Genomic DNA, 21042 nt, shown 5'->3' with positions numbered 1-21042 from the left:
TAAAATTTTTGGATCCCACTACTGGATACGCTATTGCATAGCAGTGTGCATGAACATCATCTTGGGGCACGGATGGACACTAAGTTATTCTGTCCTGGCCCCTACCTAGTGGAATATGCTACTGCGTGAGATCAGGGCCCTGCGGGACTTGAGTTGTTTCCGCAGCGCCTGCAAGACGGAACTGTTCCGCTGGGCTTTTCCTGGAGGCCAGCCAGGCTGACATTCACTGGCCTCCTGGGGGTTATTTGGGGTTTAAGTCACCATCTTGTCTGTTTTAAGCTGTTGTTAAGCTGTTGTTATATTGTACTAGTTGCTTTTATAGTGTTTTAGGGTTATTTAGTGTTGTTTTAACTGAGGATTGTTTTAGGCTGTTGTATTGCTGCCCTGAGCCCCTCAATAATGGGCAAAGGAAACATTAAGTAATTAATTAATTGTATTGCCGAAGGTGTATTAATTGTATTGTCATCATCCAGGGCAAAAAAGGAGCACCATAAAAACTTTGGTAGATCGCGCAAAGAGAATCTGTGAGCCCCACCTCCTTCAAGATGAATTGAACCACCTAAACCGGGCTCTACAGGCTAATGGTTACTCTAATACAGACATCAGAAGGGCTGCAAGACCAAGAACAAGCCACATGAACAAAGATAAAGAGCCATCTAGAGGGAAAGTGTTCTTACCATACATCAAGGGAACCACTGACCGTGTAGAAAAACTGATGAAGAAGCATAACCTACGAACAATCTACAGACCCACTAAGAAAATTCAACAGATGCTACGTTCAGCAAAGGATAAGAGGGATCCTCTAGCTACTGCAGGACTCTACCGCATACCATGCAGCTGTGGACAAGTCTACAGAGGAACCACCAAACGCAGCGCTCAGACATGAATTAAAGAACACGAAAGGCACTGCAGACTATTTCAGCCAGAAAAATCAGCAATAGCAGAACACATGATAAACCAATCTGGACATAGAATATTATTTGAAAACACAGACATTCTGAACCACTCTGACAACCACTACATCAGACTACACAGAGAAGCCATTGAAATCCACAAGCACATGGACAATTTCAACAGAAAGGAAGAATCCATGAAAATGAACAGAACTTGGCTGCCAGTGTTGAAAAATACTAGAGTCAAGACAGCGTCTAACCAGCTCCACACAAACATAGGATGACTATAGTCAAAGGAAACAAAGGCCAGGATACTTCTATTCAGATGCTCCCACCTATTGACCTTGCTATCTTCATTGTTCCTCCCATGCTATAGACTTCATTTTTACTCATACTTCTATTCAGATGCCCTCACTTTTGACCTGGCTGTCTTCTTTGTTACTCACAGACAATGTATCTTCACCCACCCTGGACACTCCAACAGGTATATATACTCCACTTGCTTTCCCAACATCAGATCCTCTGAAGATGCATTCAGCCACAAATGCAGGTGAAACGTCAGGAGAGAATGCTGCTAGAACACGGCCATGCAGCCCGGAAACCACACAGCACCCAAAGTAATTAATTAATTAAGTTAATTAATTGAGCAGTGAGTATGACACAGCAAAAAAGGGTTAATGAGATCTTGGGGCGTATCAACAGAGCCCTAACATCCAATTCGCAAGAGGTCATAGTCCTGCCGAACACACCATTGGTCAGACCTCAGCTGGAGTCTTGTGAATAGTTCTGGAAGACTCACTTCAGAAAGGATGCTGAGAGAATGGAGCTGGTGCAGAGGAGAGCGATGAGGATGATTCGGGGGGCTGGAGACCGAGCCCTACAAGGAAAGCCCGAGAAACGTGGAAATGCTCAGTCTGGAGAAGAGGAGGTTGAAGGGGGACATGATTGCTCTGTCAGGCCCCCAGAGACACCCTCACCCTTTTCTTTATTCAAGCCTCAGTTGTACCCTTTGTTAGAATGGGTTTAGTTGCCTTTTGCACAGGTTCTGTGGGAGGGAACCTTAGTTAGACCCTGTCCCTTTAAGAAGCCCTCCACAGGCAAAAGCACTATAGCATTCTTATTAGTGAACAGTTCCTGTTTTACAGTCTGTTTTAGTTTTCAGGTGTCTGGGGAAGGCTGGAGACAGCAATATCTCAGACGTTTAAGGAGTTAAAGATCCATGGTATTTGAGCCATCAAGAGTCATCCGTTTCAACAGAACTGCAAGGAAACAGAGTCCAAATAGAGGACACCGGGAGTTCTCAGAAGAGGCTCAAGCAGCGCAGACTTAGAAGCAGTTAAGGAAAGAGTTGGTGTCTGCAAGTTCTTCAAACCGTCTCCAATCCTTTCTAGCATCGCAAGTATTCAATAGTAGTTAGACTTCATGGGAGGAGTCAGAGTTCTAAACTTTCAATATTATTAACCCTTTTTTGAACTGTTGCTTATTTGTCTGTGGGTCTTTCACTCTGTTCTGGCCACCTGATTTTGGTTTGCTTGGGGAACAGCTGCCTTGAAGTATTTGAAGGGCTGTCACTTAGAGAATGGCAGGGAGCTGTTCCCGTTGGCAGCAGAGAAGAGGACTTGCAATCGTGGGTATAAATTATGGGGAGAAAAGTTCCAACTGGATATTTGGGGAAAAGATTTTACAGCATGGGTTGGGCAGTGGTGGAATCAGCTGCCCAGAGAGGTGGTGGACTCCCCCTCAACATAAGTCTTCAATCAGTGGCTAGACAAACACTTTCTTGGGATGCTCTAGGCCAGGGGTAGGGATCCTGCGGCTCTCCAGATGTTCAGGAACTACAATTCCCATCAGCCCCTACCAGCATGGCCAATTGGCCATGCTGACAGAGGCTGATGGGAATTGTAGTTCTTGAACATCTGGAGAGCCGCAGGTTCCCTACCCCTGCTCTAGGCCATAGGTGTCAAACTCACAGCCCTCCAGATGTTATGGACTACAGTTCCCACCCTCTTCTGCCAGCATAATGCTGGCAGGGGATGATGGGAGCTGTAGTCCATAACATCTGGAGGGCCGCGAGTTTGACACCTGTGCTCTAGGCCATAGGTGTCAAACTCGCGGCCCTCCAGATGTTATGGACTACAGTTCCCACCATCCCCTGCCAGCATCATGTTTGACACCTGTGCTCTAGACTAATCCTGCATTGAGTAGGCACAGGGGGTGGATCAGATGGCCTCTATGATTTCCAAATCTGTGTTTGAATGAGCAAAGCAATGATTCTGAAAACACTGCTTCAAAGCTGCCTAGTCCGCTCGGAAGAACAGCAGCTCACGCAGTGGGTATGGTGAGCATACGGAACAGGGCCTTTTTAGTGGCAGCCCCACAATTATGAAACAACCTCCCCAGCGAGGTGAACCTGCCCACCCCCACGTCAATGTTCAGGAGGCAGCTGCAGGCAGGTTCATTTAGGACTGCATTGGAGGGATTTTCCATTTATGGGCAGTCCTAATTTAAGTTTTATGTGTTTCCATGATTGTTTTATTCATATCGTTTTTGTGTATTTTTATAAATATTTAAGTCCAGTGGGAAAAGATCCAAAGAAATAAAAGTTGCACATATCCTTTACCCAGTAGAAAAACTAGTCCTTTGGTGTTTTTGTCTTTTGATGGAAACCGGGAGACCTCCACCGAAGAAACAGTCGTCTCTCCTGCCCTTACATGCCCCGTGAGCTCGTACAACGGATTGGGGGCAAACCCTTCTAGCGCTGAGACCTCAGGGAAATGGGGCCGATCTGTTTACTCATGTGCGTGTGTATGTGTGTTTCTAAGAGAGAGAAGAGTTTTCCAGGCAGACAGCAGCAACAGCAAAATACCGCCTACTTTGCCTTTCATGTTCTGACTTTGACAAAGCTGGAAGCGTGATTTGCTCCTCTGCCGTGGTTAAGTGCCTCGGAACGTCGAAATGGCTGCAATTTGAATCGGGAGCAAAAAAGCTACTCCGAGCCGGGAGAGAAAAGAGAGATTTACGGACGGGAGGGGCGGGCTGTTATGTCAATTGAGCCAACAGGTTGTTTGTTGCCAGATGTATGAACACAAACAGCGGCAGAGACGGCACGGGGCCTAATTGGCCCTAATGGCAGGCATCCCTTCCCCATTCCGCTCCCCTCCGACAGCCCCCCAAAGACCAGCTCTTTGTCTAATAGCTTGCAAGCAATTTCTCTGGGCTGCTGAGATATTCATCCAGTGTTTTTCACACACCCCAACATGCACCAAACATACTGGAATTTAGAGATAGTTATACGTCAAAACAATGTAAACAGAGCCTGGCTGGGTTAGATAAATATCCTTCGAGTTCGGTGTCCTGTTTTAACAGTGGCCAACTGGAAACCTGGTCCAGACATTCGTTTCAGTGCACAGAAGGTGCTTCTGTTCACGTAGATAAATGTGTGCAGGGTTTGTGTCAATCTCATCCAGCTCTTGCCAAATCATAGAATCATAGAGTTGGAAGAGACCCCAAGGGCCATCCAGTCCAACCCCCTGCAATGCAGGAACACACAATCAAAGCACTCCTGACAGATGGCCATCCAGACATTGCTTAAAAACCTCCAAAGAAGGAGACGCCACCACTCTCTGTGGCAGCACATTCCACTGTCCAACAGCCCCGACTGTCAGGAAGATCTTCCTGATGTTTAGGTGGAATCTCTTCTCCTTCACCTTGCATTCATGACTGCTTGTCCTGGTTTCTGGAGCAGCAGAAAACAAGCTTGCTCCCTCACCAACATGACATCCAGAGGTGGGATCCAGCAGGTTCTCACAGGTTCCCAAGAGTAGGTTACTAATGATTTGTGTGTGCCGAGAGGGGGTTACGAATTGGTGATTTTGCCACGTGATTTTTGCCTTTGTTCCGCCCCTCCTCTCAGCAGTAGCTCGCAGAACTGGAAGCAGTCCTCCAGGCTAGAAAGCGTGCAATCCGGTGTGCGTGGGCAGCCTGTGCCTGGCGCATTCGTTTTTTCTCGCCAGTGCGACGCGGGCGCAGTCATGGCTGTGTCCTTGCCACAGCCCTCGGGCCTGAAATGCTCCCTCGGGCCTCGAATGCCCGGCCACGCCCCTGTCGTGCCCCGCCCAGCCCCATTGGCGCTACGCTGCATTACCACAGTTTGAATCCCACCACCATGGGAACCTGTTACTAAAATTTTTGGATCCCACCACTGATGACATCCCTTCAAATATCTAAACATGGCCATCATGTCGCCCCTTAACCTTCTCTTCTCCAGACTAAACATCCCTAGCTCCCTCAGTTTCTCCTCAAAGGCCATGGATTCCAGACCTTTCACCGTTCTGTCTCTTTGCATACAGAATCCTCTGTTCTGTGCAGAGAAGGGCAACGAGGATGATTGAAGGATTGGAGCACCTTCCTTATGAGGAGAGGCTGCAGCGTTTGGGACTCTTTAGTTTGGAGAGGAGACGTCTGAGGGGGGATATGATTGAAGTCTATAAAATTATGCATGGGGTAGAAAATGTTGACAGAGTAGTAAATTTTTCTCTCTTTCTCACAATACTAGAACCAAGTATCATCCATTGAAAATGCTGGGGAAGAATTAGGACTCAATAAACGGAAACACTTCTTCAATGCTAATGTGGGATTGGTGTATGGAACAGGAGGTGCTGATGGCCACTAACCTGGATAGCTTTAAAAAGGGCTTGGACAGATTTATGGAGGAGAAGTCAATCTATGGCTACCAATCTTGATCCTCCTTGATCTCAGATTGCAAATGCCTTAGCAGACCAGGTGCTCAGGAGCAGCAGAAGCAGCAGAAGGCCATTGCTTTCACATCCTGCATGTGAGCTCCCAAAGGCACTTGGTGGGCCACTGCGAGTAGCAGAATGCTGGACTAGATGGACTCTGGTCTGATCCAGCAGGCTACTTCTTATGTTCTTATGTTCTTATGTTCTTTCTGTATTTTGCCTTAAAGAGGCCGGTCCGCGGCACCTAAATCTCCCGCCATTGAACTGACCTTTTTAACGCTGCCACCCGCTCTGTAACATTTTGTGACGGTTTTAACTGTTACCTGTTGGATCGATTGGGCTGTTGGATGTTTATGGGCCACGTTGTTAGCTTTTATTCCTTCTTAGCCGGCTCGGACATCCCCTGACCTCAGAAGACAGGCTATAAAGTCTTGAAAGAATGAACTGACGAATGAAGAGTTTGGCTGCTTTCCTCTCCTGAACCAGACTGGCCTCCAGTTGTTCTTTAAGGAGGGGTGCTAAGAAGATCAGGAATCCCTTTTGAGAAAGGCTGCCTCTCCTTGGTGTCTTGGCTTTATTGAATGCAATGGCAGGAGATTTGGGGGGAGGGGGGGAGAGTGTCACAAGCTGCCAAGTCTCCATTGATTTGTTTCAGGCCGGCGATCAGATCAGTAGATTGCTCATGATCCAATATGTGAAGAAGCTCTTCAATTCTGGGGCAGTGATCTCGCTGACAAAAATATAATCTCCTGGCATAAATATATGACTGTTTCAATTTAAGTGTGCTTTAGCATTCTAACTGCTCCGTCCCAGACGCTTGAGAGAAGTTATATGGCTGCTTGAAATTCCATAGGAATCGTGGAAGACTTAATAAAACTGTCTTGGGGACTAATGAATTATTTAAAGACTGCATAAAGAAAATGTAACCTATGCATTTAAAGTAGGAAAATCCACTTTCGCTCGTCATTTCTGCCGTCTTTATCAATCTCGCCCGAGTTTTTTTTTCTCTCCCCTAATTCATATATCAGTATTTTGTTTGTCCGTGCTGAATGAATTCAGAGTGGAATGTATTGTCATTTAATTTAGCCTGATCCTAAATTTAGATTGATCAGAGAGAGAGAGAGAGAGAGTCTTATGCATACCCTATAGCTTTATTAAGTCATAAAGAGGTTTGAACAAGAATTTATTGGGCAGAGGATTTTCTCTGTGTAAACAGATGGATGTGGAGTCTGGGAAGTGGAAAAGGAAACCATTTCGTTCTAAGCGTGACCTTCAAGATGATGGATTGGAAAATGGACGACACCCCCCCCCCCCAGTACCAATAGATAATGACAGTGACCGGCCCAATACAAATGCAATTCATTTCTTGGTATTTCTAAAGAGAAATATAGGAGCTTCACACACACACACACACCCAATGATCTGGATGTCCTTGACGGGGGAAACTTAAACAAATAAAAAATGACAGCCGCTGCATCACATCTGTTGAAATGACAAACTAGAAGCAAAACAATCTGAATTAAAACCAGCGAGGTTGCGGCGCGTCAGCCGACAGGGTAAAGGGCACGTTCAAAAAGCAATTTGATAAATATATTTGTGCCCCTCAAAAAAGAGGTTGGGTGTGTTTTTTTTCCTGAAATGCAAATGGACAATTTGTCTCAGGGTTGGGTCAGCATTCAAGGGCCAAACTTGACAGGTGGCAAGAAGAAAGTCCAATTGCATGTCAGCTATAAACCCGCTTGACCGTAAACCTGATATTGTGGGTTGGATCCTGCCTCAATTCCATGGCCACAAAGAAAGGACAATTTTCACCAATTCCCCCCCTCCCATGGCAAACCAAAATGTCCCAAACTGCTGCTCTGGGGAGACAAGGAATTCCAGGAATAACTTTTGAGGGATTGCAGGTCTCCGAAATCAGCAAAAATCACTTTTCTCCCAGAAATGTAAGGCAGGATTGAAGCCACTCTCTCCAAGTTGCCTACCTCACAGGAGAGTTGTGGTAGGGAGGGAATTATGGCTTCAATCCTATGAGAGTAGGGGGTCTAAACTGTTGGTGAATTAGATTGAAAGACATCTTGGACTTATAGTAGAATGCCCAATGAAAATGTTAACTTAGCATGCAGCGGCCGTGGAAAAAGGCAAATTCCAACCTAGGAATTCTTAGGAAAGGGATTGAAAATAAGCATAAGCATTTATTGTCATTGTGCACACACAACGAAATTTACAGCAGCATTCCTCGATGCACACAATTCCAGACTCATACCCCATCCTCACTTTCCCCTTCCTCCACCCATCCCTACACAGCCCCAAACACATCAACACGAAGCCACGGAGTTCATCATAACCACAGCTGTAGAGTAGAAGCTGTCTCTAAGCCTCTTTGTCCTAGTTTTGGTAGACCTGTATCATCTGCCGGATGGTAACAGTTCAAAAAGAGAGTGTGCTGGATGGGACGGGTCTCTCGGAATATTTTGGGCTTTCTTTAGGCTTCGGGAATTATAGAGTTCTTCCAAGGAGGGGAGAGGGCAGCCGATAATCCTCGATAATAAAACTGACAAATATTGTAGTGCCCTTGTATAAAGCCATAGCATGACTTTGTTTCGAATACTCTGTATCTTAAAAAATACACCACAGAGCTTGAAAAGGCGCCAAGAGGGTAACCAAGAATGAGGGGTTGGAGGGCTTTCCCTATGAAGAAACCCTGAAGAATCTGGGACTTTTCAGTTCAGAAAAAAGACAGTTAAAGGAAGTGGCATCATAGAAATGTATAAAACTATGCATGGGAAGGACAAATGGATAGATTTTCTCCCTGTCCCATAACTCAGGGACCCGACCTTCCAAAATGGCCATGTTCTCCAGAGTTGAATCCCCACTACCGTCTTAGCCAGGTTTCAGAACACAAACTAACCAGGTTGGAGGGACAACCTCCCCATGGCTTGCGTGGCAGATTCCATTTCTGGCGCTCGTTCTCCCTGTTAATCCGCGTTCCGGCAGGACCTGGTTGCAAATGGCACAGACCCCATTAACATGGTTCAGGGGTGATCCAAGGGGAGGGATGGGGGTTGAAACCCTGACTCGTTTCCTGCCCTGGAGTGTGATGCAGAATTTGGGCAACCAATCAGCACTGCGATGCATACACAGCCTTTCCTTGGTTTCATTTCCACTTTTGCGATCGGCCAGCAAAAGGAGATGTAAACATTAAACAGTCAAACGTGTAAGCTTAAATCGTTAATGGTTTACACAGGTAACGATTAACTGTTTGCAGTTAAACAGTTAAATGTTAAACTTTTACACGCTGGGTTTTTTTAAAATCACGCCCTACAATGTACGTTTCCACAGTGGGAAAAGGTCCTGCTCCATCAAGGCACGCCAGCCAATCAGGGGAGACCGAAGAAGCGAGCTCGCCTGGTAGTGGGGATTGCTAAGAGTTCTGCAACCGGGTGTGTCTGCTCGCGCTGGCTACAAGTGGAGTGCGGAGAAACTCCGGATGAAGCAGTGGGCTGCTCTACCACTAACAAGTTTGATTCATGCGTGCAAATTTCAAGTGGGGATTCGACCCAATATGATCAAGGGGTTGGAGCACTTCCCCTATGAAGAAACCCTGAAGAATCTGGGACTTTTCAGTTCAGAAAAGAGACAGTTAAAGGAGGTGGCACCATAGAGATGTATAAAATTATGCATGGGAGGGACAAATGGATAGATTTTCTCCCTGTCCCATAACTCAGGGACCCTGCCTTCCCAAATGGCCATGTTCTCCAGGCGAAACTGATCTCTATTGCCTTGGAGATCAGTTGTAATCCCAGATCTCCAGCCAGCCCCTGTAGGCTGGCAACCTTAACTGATTGATCCTTAGTCCATTCATTCCAGCTGGCTCCGTTTCACGCCAGAAAAATGCCACAGCTGCAGAAGGACCAGAGCGGGAACACTTGAGGCCTCCTCCCAAAGACAATCTCATTCATTATATTTTCCCAGCTGAAATACACCCACCAGGAACCAAATCCTCGCCGCTTCCCATCTCTAGCCTCCCTGGCCCCTCTGCAGATGAAGTTTTCCATGAAAGGCCCATATATATCTAGGGTAGCAATTTTCTGTGCAATATTTTTTTTGTGTGTGACTCATTTATGTGCCAACTCAGAGCCACTTAACACAAAGCTGACATGGACCTATATTTTTGTTCAATATTGGTTTTTTCAGCTTGTTTTCCTTGGAGTCCGGAATGAAGGGATGAATCATATCGATGAAGATTTCTTCGTTGCATTTGAACAAGGAGGAATACAATGCATCTGTGGGTTGAGGTTTGGACCAAGAACCAGGGCAGGGGTATGCTGTGGGCACTGCCTCTTGGAGATGCTGTGCCCGAATGCAAGATTGAAGAAGAAGAAGAAGAAGAAGAAGAAGAAGAAGAAGAAGAAGAAGAAGAAGAAGAAGAAGAAGAAGAAGAAGAAGAAGAAGAAGAAGAAGAAGAAGAAGAAGAGGATGGTGGGGGGGGGGGGGGGGGGGGGGGGGGGAGGGTGTGGGGGGGGGGGGGGGGGGGGGGGGGGGGGGGGGCGGGGGGGAGGTGGGGGGGGTGGGGGTTGGGGGGGGGGGGGGGGGGTGGGGGGGGGGGGGGGGAGGGGGGGGGGTGGGGGGGGGGGGGGGTCGGGGGGAGGGGGGGTGGGGGGGGGGGGGGGTGGGGGGGGGGGGGGGTGGGGGGGGGGGGGGGTGGGGGGGGGGGGGGGTGGGGGGGGGGGGGGGTGGGGGGGGGGGGGGGTGGGGGGGGGGGGGGGTGGGGGGGGGGGGGGGTGGGGGGGGGGGGGGGTGGGGGGGGGGGGGGGTGGGGGGGGGGGGGGGTGGGGGGGGGGGGGGGTGGGGGGGGGGGGGGGTGGGGGGGGGGGGGGGTGGGGGGGGGGGGGGGTGGGGGGGGGGGGGGGTGGGGGGGGGGGGGGGTGGGGGGGGGGGGGGGTGGGGGGGGGGGGGGGTGGGGGGGGGGGGGGGTGGGGGGGGGGGGGGGTGGGGGGGGGGGGGGGTGGGGGGGGGGGGGGGTGGGGGGGGGGGGGGGTGGGGGGGGGGGGGGGTGGGGGGGGGGGGGGGTGGGGGGGGGGGGGGGTGGGGGGGGGGGGGGGTGGGGGGGGGGGGGGGTGGGGGGGGGGGGGGGTGGGGGGGGGGGGGGGTGGGGGGGGGGGGGGGTGGGGGGGGGGGGGGGTGGGGGGGGGGGGGGGTGGGGGGGGGGGGGGGTGGGGGGGGGGGGGGGTGGGGGGGGGGGGGGGTGGGGGGGGGGGGGGGTGGGGGGGGGGGGGGGTGGGGGGGGGGGGGGGTGGGGGGGGGGGGGGGTGGGGGGGGGGGGGGGTGGGGGGGGGGGGGGGTGGGGGGGGGGGGGGGTGGGGGGGGGGGGGGGTGGGGGGGGGGGGGGGTGGGGGGGGGGGGGGGTGGGGGGGGGGGGGGGTGGGGGGGGGGGGGGGTGGGGGGGGGGGGGGGTGGGGGGGGGGGGGGGTGGGGGGGGGGGGGGGTGGGGGGGGGGGGGGGTGGGGGGGGGGGGGGGTGGGGGGGGGGGGGGGTGGGGGGGGGGGGGGGTGGGGGGGGGGGGGGGTGGGGGGGGGGGGGGGTGGGGGGGGGGGGGGGTGGGGGGGGGGGGGGGTGGGGGGGGGGGGGGGTGGGGGGGGGGGGGGGTGGGGGGGGGGGGGGGTGGGGGGGGGGGGGGGTGGGGGGGGGGGGGGGTGGGGGGGGGGGGGGGTGGGGGGGGGGGGGGGTGGGGGGGGGGGGGGGTGGGGGGGGGGGGGGGTGGGGGGGGGGGGGGGTGGGGGGGGGGGGGGGTGGGGGGGGGGGGGGGTGGGGGGGGGGGGGGGTGGGGGGGGGGGGGGGTGGGGGGGGGGGGGGGTGGGGGGGGGGGGGGGTGGGGGGGGGGGGGGGTGGGGGGGGGGGGGGGTGGGGGGGGGGGGGGGTGGGGGGGGGGGGGGGTGGGGGGGGGGGGGGGTGGGGGGGGGGGGGGGTGGGGGGGGGGGGGGGTGGGGGGGGGGGGGGGTGGGGGGGGGGGGGGGTGGGGGGGGGGGGGGGTGGGGGGGGGGGGGGGTGGGGGGGGGGGGGGGTGGGGGGGGGGGGGGGTGGGGGGGGGGGGGGGTGGGGGGGGGGGGGGGTGGGGGGGGGGGGGGGTGGGGGGGGGGGGGGGTGGGGGGGGGGGGGGGTGGGGGGGGGGGGGGGTGGGGGGGGGGGGGGGTGGGGGGGGGGGGGGGTGGGGGGGGGGGGGGGTGGGGGGGGGGGGGGGTGGGGGGGGGGGGGGGTGGGGGGGGGGGGGGGTGGGGGGGGGGGGGGGTGGGGGGGGGGGGGGGTGGGGGGGGGGGGGGGTGGGGGGGGGGGGGGGTGGGGGGGGGGGGGGGTGGGGGGGGGGGGGGGTGGGGGGGGGGGGGGGTGGGGGGGGGGGGGGGTGGGGGGGGGGGGGGGTGGGGGGGGGGGGGGGTGGGGGGGGGGGGGGGTGGGGGGGGGGGGGGGTGGGGGGGGGGGGGGGTGGGGGGGGGGGGGGGTGGGGGGGGGGGGGGGTGGGGGGGGGGGGGGGTGGGGGGGGGGGGGGGTGGGGGGGGGGGGGGGTGGGGGGGGGGGGGGGTGGGGGGGGGGGGGGGTGGGGGGGGGGGGGGGTGGGGGGGGGGGGGGGTGGGGGGGGGGGGGGGTGGGGGGGGGGGGGGGTGGGGGGGGGGGGGGGTGGGGGGGGGGGGGGGTGGGGGGGGGGGGGGGTGGGGGGGGGGGGGGGTGGGGGGGGGGGGGGGTGGGGGGGGGGGGGGGTGGGGGGGGGGGGGGGTGGGGGGGGGGGGGGGTGGGGGGGGGGGGGGGTGGGGGGGGGGGGGGGTGGGGGGGGGGGGGGGTGGGGGGGGGGGGGGGTGGGGGGGGGGGGGGGTGGGGGGGGGGGGGGGTGGGGGGGGGGGGGGGTGGGGGGGGGGGGGGGTGGGGGGGGGGGGGGGTGGGGGGGGGGGGGGGTGGGGGGGGGGGGGGGTGGGGGGGGGGGGGGGTGGGGGGGGGGGGGGGTGGGGGGGGGGGGGGGTGGGGGGGGGGGGGGGTGGGGGGGGGGGGGGGTGGGGGGGGGGGGGGGTGGGGGGGGGGGGGGGTGGGGGGGGGGGGGGGTGGGGGGGGGGGGGGGTGGGGGGGGGGGGGGGTGGGGGGGGGGGGGGGTGGGGGGGGGGGGGGGTGGGGGGGGGGGGGGGTGGGGGGGGGGGGGGGTGGGGGGGGGGGGGGGTGGGGGGGGGGGGGGGTGGGGGGGGGGGGGGGTGGGGGGGGGGGGGGGTGGGGGGGGGGGGGGGTGGGGGGGGGGGGGGGTGGGGGGGGGGGGGGGTGGGGGGGGGGGGGGGTGGGGGGGGGGGGGGGTGGGGGGGGGGGGGGGTGGGGGGGGGGGGGGGTGGGGGGGGGGGGGGGTGGGGGGGGGGGGGGGTGGGGGGGGGGGGGGGTGGGGGGGGGGGGGGGTGGGGGGGGGGGGGGGTGGGGGGGGGGGGGGGTGGGGGGGGGGGGGGGTGGGGGGGGGGGGGGGTGGGGGGGGGGGGGGGTGGGGGGGGGGGGGGGTGGGGGGGGGGGGGGGTGGGGGGGGGGGGGGGTGGGGGGGGGGGGGGGTGGGGGGGGGGGGGGGTGGGGGGGGGGGGGGGTGGGGGGGGGGGGGGGTGGGGGGGGGGGGGGGTGGGGGGGGGGGGGGGTGGGGGGGGGGGGGGGTGGGGGGGGGGGGGGGTGGGGGGGGGGGGGGGTGGGGGGGGGGGGGGGTGGGGGGGGGGGGGGGTGGGGGGGGGGGGGGGTGGGGGGGGGGGGGGGTGGGGGGGGGGGGGGGTGGGGGGGGGGGGGGGTGGGGGGGGGGGGGGGTGGGGGGGGGGGGGGGTGGGGGGGGGGGGGGGTGGGGGGGGGGGGGGGTGGGGGGGGGGGGGGGTGGGGGGGGGGGGGGGTGGGGGGGGGGGGGGGTGGGGGGGGGGGGGGGTGGGGGGGGGGGGGGGTGGGGGGGGGGGGGGGTGGGGGGGGGGGGGGGTGGGGGGGGGGGGGGGTGGGGGGGGGGGGGGGTGGGGGGGGGGGGGGGTGGGGGGGGGGGGGGGTGGGGGGGGGGGGGGGTGGGGGGGGGGGGGGGTGGGGGGGGGGGGGGGTGGGGGGGGGGGGGGGTGGGGGGGGGGGGGGGTGGGGGGGGGGGGGGGTGGGGGGGGGGGGGGGTGGGGGGGGGGGGGGGTGGGGGGGGGGGGGGGTGGGGGGGGGGGGGGGTGGGGGGGGGGGGGGGTGGGGGGGGGGGGGGGTGGGGGGGGGGGGGGGTGGGGGGGGGGGGGGGTGGGGGGGGGGGGGGGTGGGGGGGGGGGGGGGTGGGGGGGGGGGGGGGTGGGGGGGGGGGGGGGTGGGGGGGGGGGGGGGTGGGGGGGGGGGGGGGTGGGGGGGGGGGGGGGTGGGGGGGGGGGGGGGTGGGGGGGGGGGGGGGTGGGGGGGGGGGGGGGTGGGGGGGGGGGGGGGTGGGGGGGGGGGGGGGTGGGGGGGGGGGGGGGTGGGGGGGGGGGGGGGTGGGGGGGGGGGGGGGTGGGGGGGGGGGGGGGTGGGGGGGGGGGGGGGTGGGGGGGGGGGGGGGTGGGGGGGGGGGGGGGTGGGGGGGGGGGGGGGTGGGGGGGGGGGGGGGTGGGGGGGGGGGGGGGTGGGGGGGGGGGGGGGTGGGGGGGGGGGGGGGTGGGGGGGGGGGGGGGTGGGGGGGGGGGGGGGTGGGGGGGGGGGGGGGTGGGGGGGGGGGGGGGTGGGGGGGGGGGGGGGTGGGGGGGGGGGGGGGTGGGGGGGGGGGGGGGTGGGGGGGGGGGGGGGTGGGGGGGGGGGGGGGTGGGGGGGGGGGGGGGTGGGGGGGGGGGGGGGTGGGGGGGGGGGGGGGTGGGGGGGGGGGGGGGTGGGGGGGGGGGGGGGTGGGGGGGGGGGGGGGTGGGGGGGGGGGGGGGTGGGGGGGGGGGGGGGTGGGGGGGGGGGGGGGTGGGGGGGGGGGGGGGTGGGGGGGGGGGGGGGTGGGGGGGGGGGGGGGTGGGGGGGGGGGGGGGTGGGGGGGGGGGGGGGTGGGGGGGGGGGGGGGTGGGGGGGGGGGGGGGTGGGGGGGGGGGGGGGTGGGGGGGGGGGGGGGTGGGGGGGGGGGGGGGTGGGGGGGGGGGGGGGTGGGGGGGGGGGGGGGTGGGGGGGGGGGGGGGTGGGGGGGGGGGGGGGTGGGGGGGGGGGGGGGTGGGGGGGGGGGGGGGTGGGGGGGGGGGGGGGTGGGGGGGGGGGGGGGTGGGGGGGGGGGGGGGTGGGGGGGGGGGGGGGTGGGGGGGGGGGGGGGTGGGGGGGGGGGGGGGTGGGGGGGGGGGGGGGTGGGGGGGGGGGGGGGTGGGGGGGGGGGGGGGTGGGGGGGGGGGGGGGTGGGGGGGGGGGGGGGTGGGGGGGGGGGGGGGTGGGGGGGGGGGGGGGTGGGGGGGGGGGGGGGTGGGGGGGGGGGGGGGTGGGGGGGGGGGGGGGTGGGGGGGGGGGGGGGTGGGGGGGGGGGGGGGTGGGGGGGGGGGGGGGTGGGGGGGGGGGGGGGTGGGGGGGGGGGGGGGTGGGGGGGGGGGGGGGTGGGGGGGGGGGGGGGTGGGGGGGGGGGGGGGTGGGGGGGGGGGGGGGTGGGGGGGGGGGGGGGTGGGGGGGGGGGGGGGTGGGGGGGGGGGGGGGTGGGGGGGGGGGGGGGTGGGGGGGGGGGGGGGTGGGGGGGGGGGGGGGTGGGGGGGGGGGGGGGTGGGGGGGGGGGGGGGTGGGGGGGGGGGGGGGTGGGGGGGGGGGGGGGTGGGGGGGGGGGGGGGTGGGGGGGGGGGGGGGTGGGGGGGGGGGGGGGTGGGGGGGGGGGGGGGTGGGGGGGGGGGGGGGTGGGGGGGGGGGGGGGTGGGGGGGGGGGGGGGTGGGGGGGGGGGGGGGTGGGGGGGGGGGGGGGTGGGGGGGGGGGGGGGTGGGGGGGGGGGGGGGTGGGGGGGGGGGGGGGTGGGGGGGGGGGGGGGTGGGGGGGGGGGGGGGTGGGGGGGGGGGGGGGTGGGGGGGGGGGGGGGTGGGGGGGGGGGGGGGTGGGGGGGGGGGGGGGTGGGGGGGGGGGGGGGTGGGGGGGGGGGGGGGTGGGGGGGGGGGGGGGTGGGGGGGGGGGGGGGTGGGGGGGGGGGGGGGTGGGGGGGGGGGGGGGTGGGGGGGGGGGGGGGTGGGGGGGGGGGGGGGTGGGGGGGGGGGGGGGTGGGGGGGGGGGGGGGTGGGGGGGGGGGGGGGTGGGGGGGGGGGGGGGTGGGGGGGGGGGGGGGTGGGGGGGGGGGGGGGTGGGGGGGGGGGGGGGTGGGGGGGGGGGGGGGTGGGGGGGGGGGGGGGTGGGGGGGGGGGGGGGTGGGGGGGGGGGGGGGTGGGGGGGGGGGGGGGTGGGGGGGGGGGGGGGTGGGGGGGGGGGGGGGTGGGGGGGGGGGGGGGTGGGGGGGGGGGGGGGTGGGGGGGGGGGGGGGTGGGGGGGGGGGGGGGTGGGGGGGGGGGGGGGTGGGGGGGGGGGGGGGTGGGGGGGGGGGGGGGTGGGGGGGGGGGGGGGTGGGGGGGGGGGGGGGTGGGGGGGGGGGGGGGTGGGGGGGGGGGGGGGTGGGGGGGGGGGGGGGTGGGGGGGGGGGGGGGTGGGGGGGGGGGGGGGTGGGGGGGGGGGGGGGTGGGGGGGGGGGGGGGTGGGGGGGGGGGGGGGTGGGGGGGGGGGGGGGTGGGGGGGGGGGGGGGTGGGGGGGGGGGGGGGTGGGGGGGGGGGGGGGTGGGGGGGGGGGGGGGTGGGGGGGGGGGGGGGTGGGGGGGGGGGGGGGTGGGGGGGGGGGGGGGTGGGGGGGGGGGGGGGTGGGGGGGGGGGGGGGTGGGGGGGGGGGGGGGTGGGGGGGGGGGGGGGTGGGGGGGGGGGGGGGTGGGGGGGGGGGGGGGTGGGGGGGGGGGGGGGTGGGGGGGGGGGGGGGTGGGGGGGGGGGGGGGTGGGGGGGGGGGGGGGTGGGGGGGGGGGGGGGTGGGGGGGGGGGGGGGTGGGGGGGGGGGGGGGTGGGGGGGGGGGGGGGTGGGGGGGGGGGGGGGTGGGGGGGGGGGGGGGTGGGGGGGGGGGGGGGTGGGGGGGGGGGGGGGTGGGGGGGGGGGGGGGTGGGGGGGGGGGGGGGTGGGGGGGGGGGGGGGTGGGGGGGGGGGGGGGTGGGGGGGGGGGGGGGTGGGGGGGGGGGGGGGTGGGGGGGGGGGGGGGTGGGGGGGGGGGGGGGTGGGGGGGGGGGGGGGTGGGGGGGGGGGGGGGTGGGGGGGGGGGGGGGTGGGGGGGGGGGGGGGTGGGGGGGGGGGGGGGTGGGGGGGGGGGGGGGTGGGGGGGGGGGGGGGTGGGGGGGGGGGGGGGTGGGGGGGGGGGGGGGTGGGGGGGGGGGGGGGTGGGGGGGGGGGGGGGTGGGGGGGGGGGGGGGTGGGGGGGGGGGGGGGTGGGGGGGGGGGGGGGTGGGGGGGGGGGGGGGTGGGGGGGGGGGGGGGTGGGGGGGGGGGGGGGTGGGGGGGGGGGGGGGTGGGGGGGGGGGGGGGTGGGGGGGGGGGGGGGTGGGGGGGGGGGGGGGTGGGGGGGGGGGGGGGTGGGGGGGGGGGGGGGTGGGGGGGGGGGGGGGTGGGGGGGGGGGGGGGTGGGGGGGGGGGGGGGTGGGGGGGGGGGGGGGTGGGGGGGGGGGGGGGTGGGGGGGGGGGGGGGTGGGGGGGGGGGGGGGTGGGGGGGGGGGGGGGTGGGGGGGGGGGGGGGTGGGGGGGGGGGGGGGTGGGGGGGGGGGGGGGTGGGGGGGGGGGGGGGTGGGGGGGGGGGGGGGTGGGGGGGGGGGGGGGTGGGGGGGGGGGGGGGTGGGGGGGGGGGGGGGTGGGGGGGGGGGGGGGTGGGGGGGGGGGGGGGTGGGGGGGGGGGGGGGTGGGGGGGGGGGGGGGTGGGGGGGGGGGGGGGTGGGGGGGGGGGGGGGTGGGGGGGGGGGGGGGTGGGGGGGGGGGGGGGTGGGGGGGGGGGGGGGTGGGGGGGGGGGGGGGTGGGGGGGGGGGGGGGTGGGGGGGGGGGGGGGTGGGGGGGGGGGGGGGTGGGGGGGGGGGGGGGTGGGGGGGGGGGGGGGTGGGGGGGGGGGGGGGTGGGGGGGGGGGGGGGTGGGGGGGGGGGGGGGTGGGGGGGGGGGGGGGTGGGGGGGGGGGGGGGTGGGGGGGGGGGGGGGTGGGGGGGGGGGGGGGTGGGGGGGGGGGGGGGTGGGGGGGGGGGGGGGTGGGGGGGGGGGGGGGTGGGGGGGGGGGGGGGTGGGGGGGGGGGGGGGTGGGGGGGGGGGGGGGTGGGGGGGGGGGGGGGTGGGGGGGGGGGGGGGTGGGGGGGGGGGGGGGTGGGGGGGGGGGGGGGTGGGGGGGGGGGGGGGTGGGGGGGGGGGGGGGTGGGGGGGGGGGGGGGTGGGGGGGGGGGGGGGTGGGGGGGGGGGGGGGTGGGGGGGGGGGGGGGTGGGGGGGGGGGGGGGTGGGGGGGGGGGGGGGTGGGGGGGGGGGGGGGTGGGGGGGGGGGGGGGTGGGGGGGGGGGGGGGTGGGGGGGGGGGGGGGTGGGGGGGGGGGGGGGTGGGGGGGGGGGGGGGTGGGGGGGGGGGGGGGTGGGGGGGGGGGGGGGTGGGGGGGGGGGGGGGTGGGGGGGGGGGGGGGTGGGGGGGGGGGGGGGTGGGGGGGGGGGGGGGTGGGGGGGGGGGGGGGTGGGGGGGGGGGGGGGTGGGGGGGGGGGGGGGTGGGGGGGGGGGGGGGTGGGGGGGGGGGGGGGTGGGGGGGGGGGGGGGTGGGGGGGGGGGGGGGTGGGGGGGGGGGGGGGTGGGGGGGGGGGGGGGTGGGGGGGGGGGGGGGTGGGGGGGGGGGGGGGTGGGGGGGGGGGGGGGTGGGGGGGGGGGGGGGTGGGGGGGGGGGGGGGTGGGGGGGGGGGGGGGTGGGGGGGGGGGGGGGTGGGGGGGGGGGGGGGTGGGGGGGGGGGGGGGTGGGGGGGGGGGGGGGTGGGGGGGGGGGGGGGTGGGGGGGGGGGGGGGTGGGGGGGGGGGGGGGTGGGGGGGGGGGGGGGTGGGGGGGGGGGGGGGTGGGGGGGGGGGGGGGTGGGGGGGGGGGGGGGTGGGGGGGGGGGGGGGTGGGGGGGGGGGGGGGTGGGGGGGGGGGGGGGTGGGGGGGGGGGGGGGTGGGGGGGGGGGGGGGTGGGGGGGGGGGGGGGTGGGGGGGGGGGGGGGTGGGGGGGGGGGGGGGTGGGGGGGGGGGGGGGTGGGGGGGGGGGGGGGTGGGGGGGGGGGGGGGTGGGGGGGGGGGGGGGTGGGGGGGGGGGGGGGTGGGGGGGGGGGGGGGTGGGGGGGGGGGGGGGTGGGGGGGGGGGGGGGTGGGGGGGGGGGGGGGTGGGGGGGGGGGGGGGTGGGGGGGGGGGGGGGTGGGGGGGGGGGGGGGTGGGGGGGGGGGGGGGTGGGGGGGGGGGGGGGTGGGGGGGGGGGGGGGTGGGGGGGGGGGGGGGTGGGGGGGGGGGGGGGTGGGGGGGGGGGGGGGTGGGGGGGGGGGGGGGTGGGGGGGGGGGGGGGTGGGGGGGGGGGGGGGTGGGGGGGGGGGGGGGTGGGGGGGGGGGGGGGTGGGGGGGGGGGGGGGTGGGGGGGGGGGGGGGTGGGGGGGGGGGGGGGTGGGGGGGGGGGGGGGTGGGGGGGGGGGGGGGTGGGGGGGGGGGGGGGTGGGGGGGGGGGGGGGTGGGGGGGGGGGGGGGTGGGGGGGGGGGGGGGTGGGGGGGGGGGGGGGTGGGGGGGGGGGGGGGTGGGGGGGGGGGGGGGTGGGGGGGGGGGGGGGTGGGGGGGGGGGGGGGTGGGGGGGGGGGGGGGTGGGGGGGGGGGGGGGTGGGGGGGGGGGGGGGTGGGGGGGGGGGGGGGTGGGGGGGGGGGGGGGTGGGGGGGGGGGGGGGTGGGGGGGGGGGGGGGTGGGGGGGGGGGGGGGTGGGGGGGGGGGGGGGTGGGGGGGGGGGGGGGTGGGGGGGGGGGGGGGTGGGGGGGGGGGGGGGTGGGGGGGGGGGGGGGTGGGGGGGGGGGGGGGTGGGGGGGGGGGGGGGTGGGGGGGGGGGGGGGTGGGGGGGGGGGGGGGTGGGGGGGGGGGGGGGTGGGGGGGGGGGGGGGTGGGGGGGGGGGGGGGTGGGGGGGGGGGGGGGTGGGGGGGGGGGGGGGTGGGGGGGGGGGGGGGTGGGGGGGGGGGGGGGTGGGGGGGGGGGGGGGTGGGGGGGGGGGGGGGTGGGGGGGGGGGGGGGTGGGGGGGGGGGGGGGTGGGGGGGGGGGGGGGTGGGGGGGGGGGGGGGTGGGGGGGGGGGGGGGTGGGGGGGGGGGGGGGTGGGGGGGGGGGGGGGTGGGGGGGGGGGGGGGTGGGGGGGGGGGGGGGTGGGGGGGGGGGGGGGTGGGGGGGGGGGGGGGTGGGGGGGGGGGGGGGTGGGGGGGGGGGGGGGTGGGGGGGGGGGGGGGTGGGGGGGGGGGGGGGTGGGGGGGGGGGGGGGTGGGGGGGGGGGGGGGTGGGGGGGGGGGGGGGTGGGGGGGGGGGGGGGTGGGGGGGGGGGGGGGTGGGGGGGGGGGGGGGTGGGGGGGGGGGGGGGTGGGGGGGGGGGGGGGTGGGGGGGGGGGGGGGTGGGGGGGGGGGGGGGTGGGGGGGGGGGGGGGTGGGGGGGGGGGGGGGTGGGGGGGGGGGGGGGTGGGGGGGGGGGGGGGTGGGGGGGGGGGGGGGTGGGGGGGGGGGGGGGTGGGGGGGGGGGGGGGTGGGGGGGGGGGGGGGTGGGGGGGGGGGGGGGTGGGGGGGGGGGGGGGTGGGGGGGGGGGGGGGTGGGGGGGGGGGGGGGTGGGGGGGGGGGGGGGTGGGGGGGGGGGGGGGTGGGGGGGGGGGGGGGTGGGGGGGGGGGGGGGTGGGGGGGGGGGGGGGTGGGGGGGGGGGGGGGTGGGGGGGGGGGGGGGTGGGGGGGGGGGGGGGTGGGGGGGGGGGGGGGTGGGGGGGGGGGGGGGTGGGGGGGGGGGGGGGTGGGGGGGGGGGGGGGTGGGGGGGGGGGGGGGTGGGGGGGGGGGGGGGTGGGGGGGGGGGGGGGTGGGGGGGGGGGGGGGTGGGGGGGGGGGGGGGTGGGGGGGGGGGGGGGTGGGGGGGGGGGGGGGTGGGGGGGGGGGGGGGTGGGGGGGGGGGGGGGTGGGGGGGGGGGGGGGTGGGGGGGGGGGGGGGTGGGGGGGGGGGGGGGTGGGGGGGGGGGGGGGTGGGGGGGGGGGGGGGTGGGGGGGGGGGGGGGTGGGGGGGGGGGGGGGTGGGGGGGGGGGGGGGTGGGGGGGGGGGGGGGTGGGGGGGGGGGGGGGTGGGGGGGGGGGGGGGTGGGGGGGGGGGGGGGTGGGGGGGGGGGGGGGTGGGGGGGGGGGGGGGTGGGGGGGGGGGGGGGTGGGGGGGGGGGGGGGTGGGGGGGGGGGGGGGTGGG

Source organism: Sphaerodactylus townsendi, linkage group LG09 (genome assembly GCF_021028975.2).
Source record: "Sphaerodactylus townsendi isolate TG3544 linkage group LG09, MPM_Stown_v2.3, whole genome shotgun sequence".
Taxonomy (NCBI): Eukaryota; Metazoa; Chordata; class Lepidosauria; order Squamata; family Sphaerodactylidae; genus Sphaerodactylus; species Sphaerodactylus townsendi.
The sequence above is the reverse complement of the archived record's forward strand: the minus strand, read 5'-3'. Positions refer to the sequence as shown.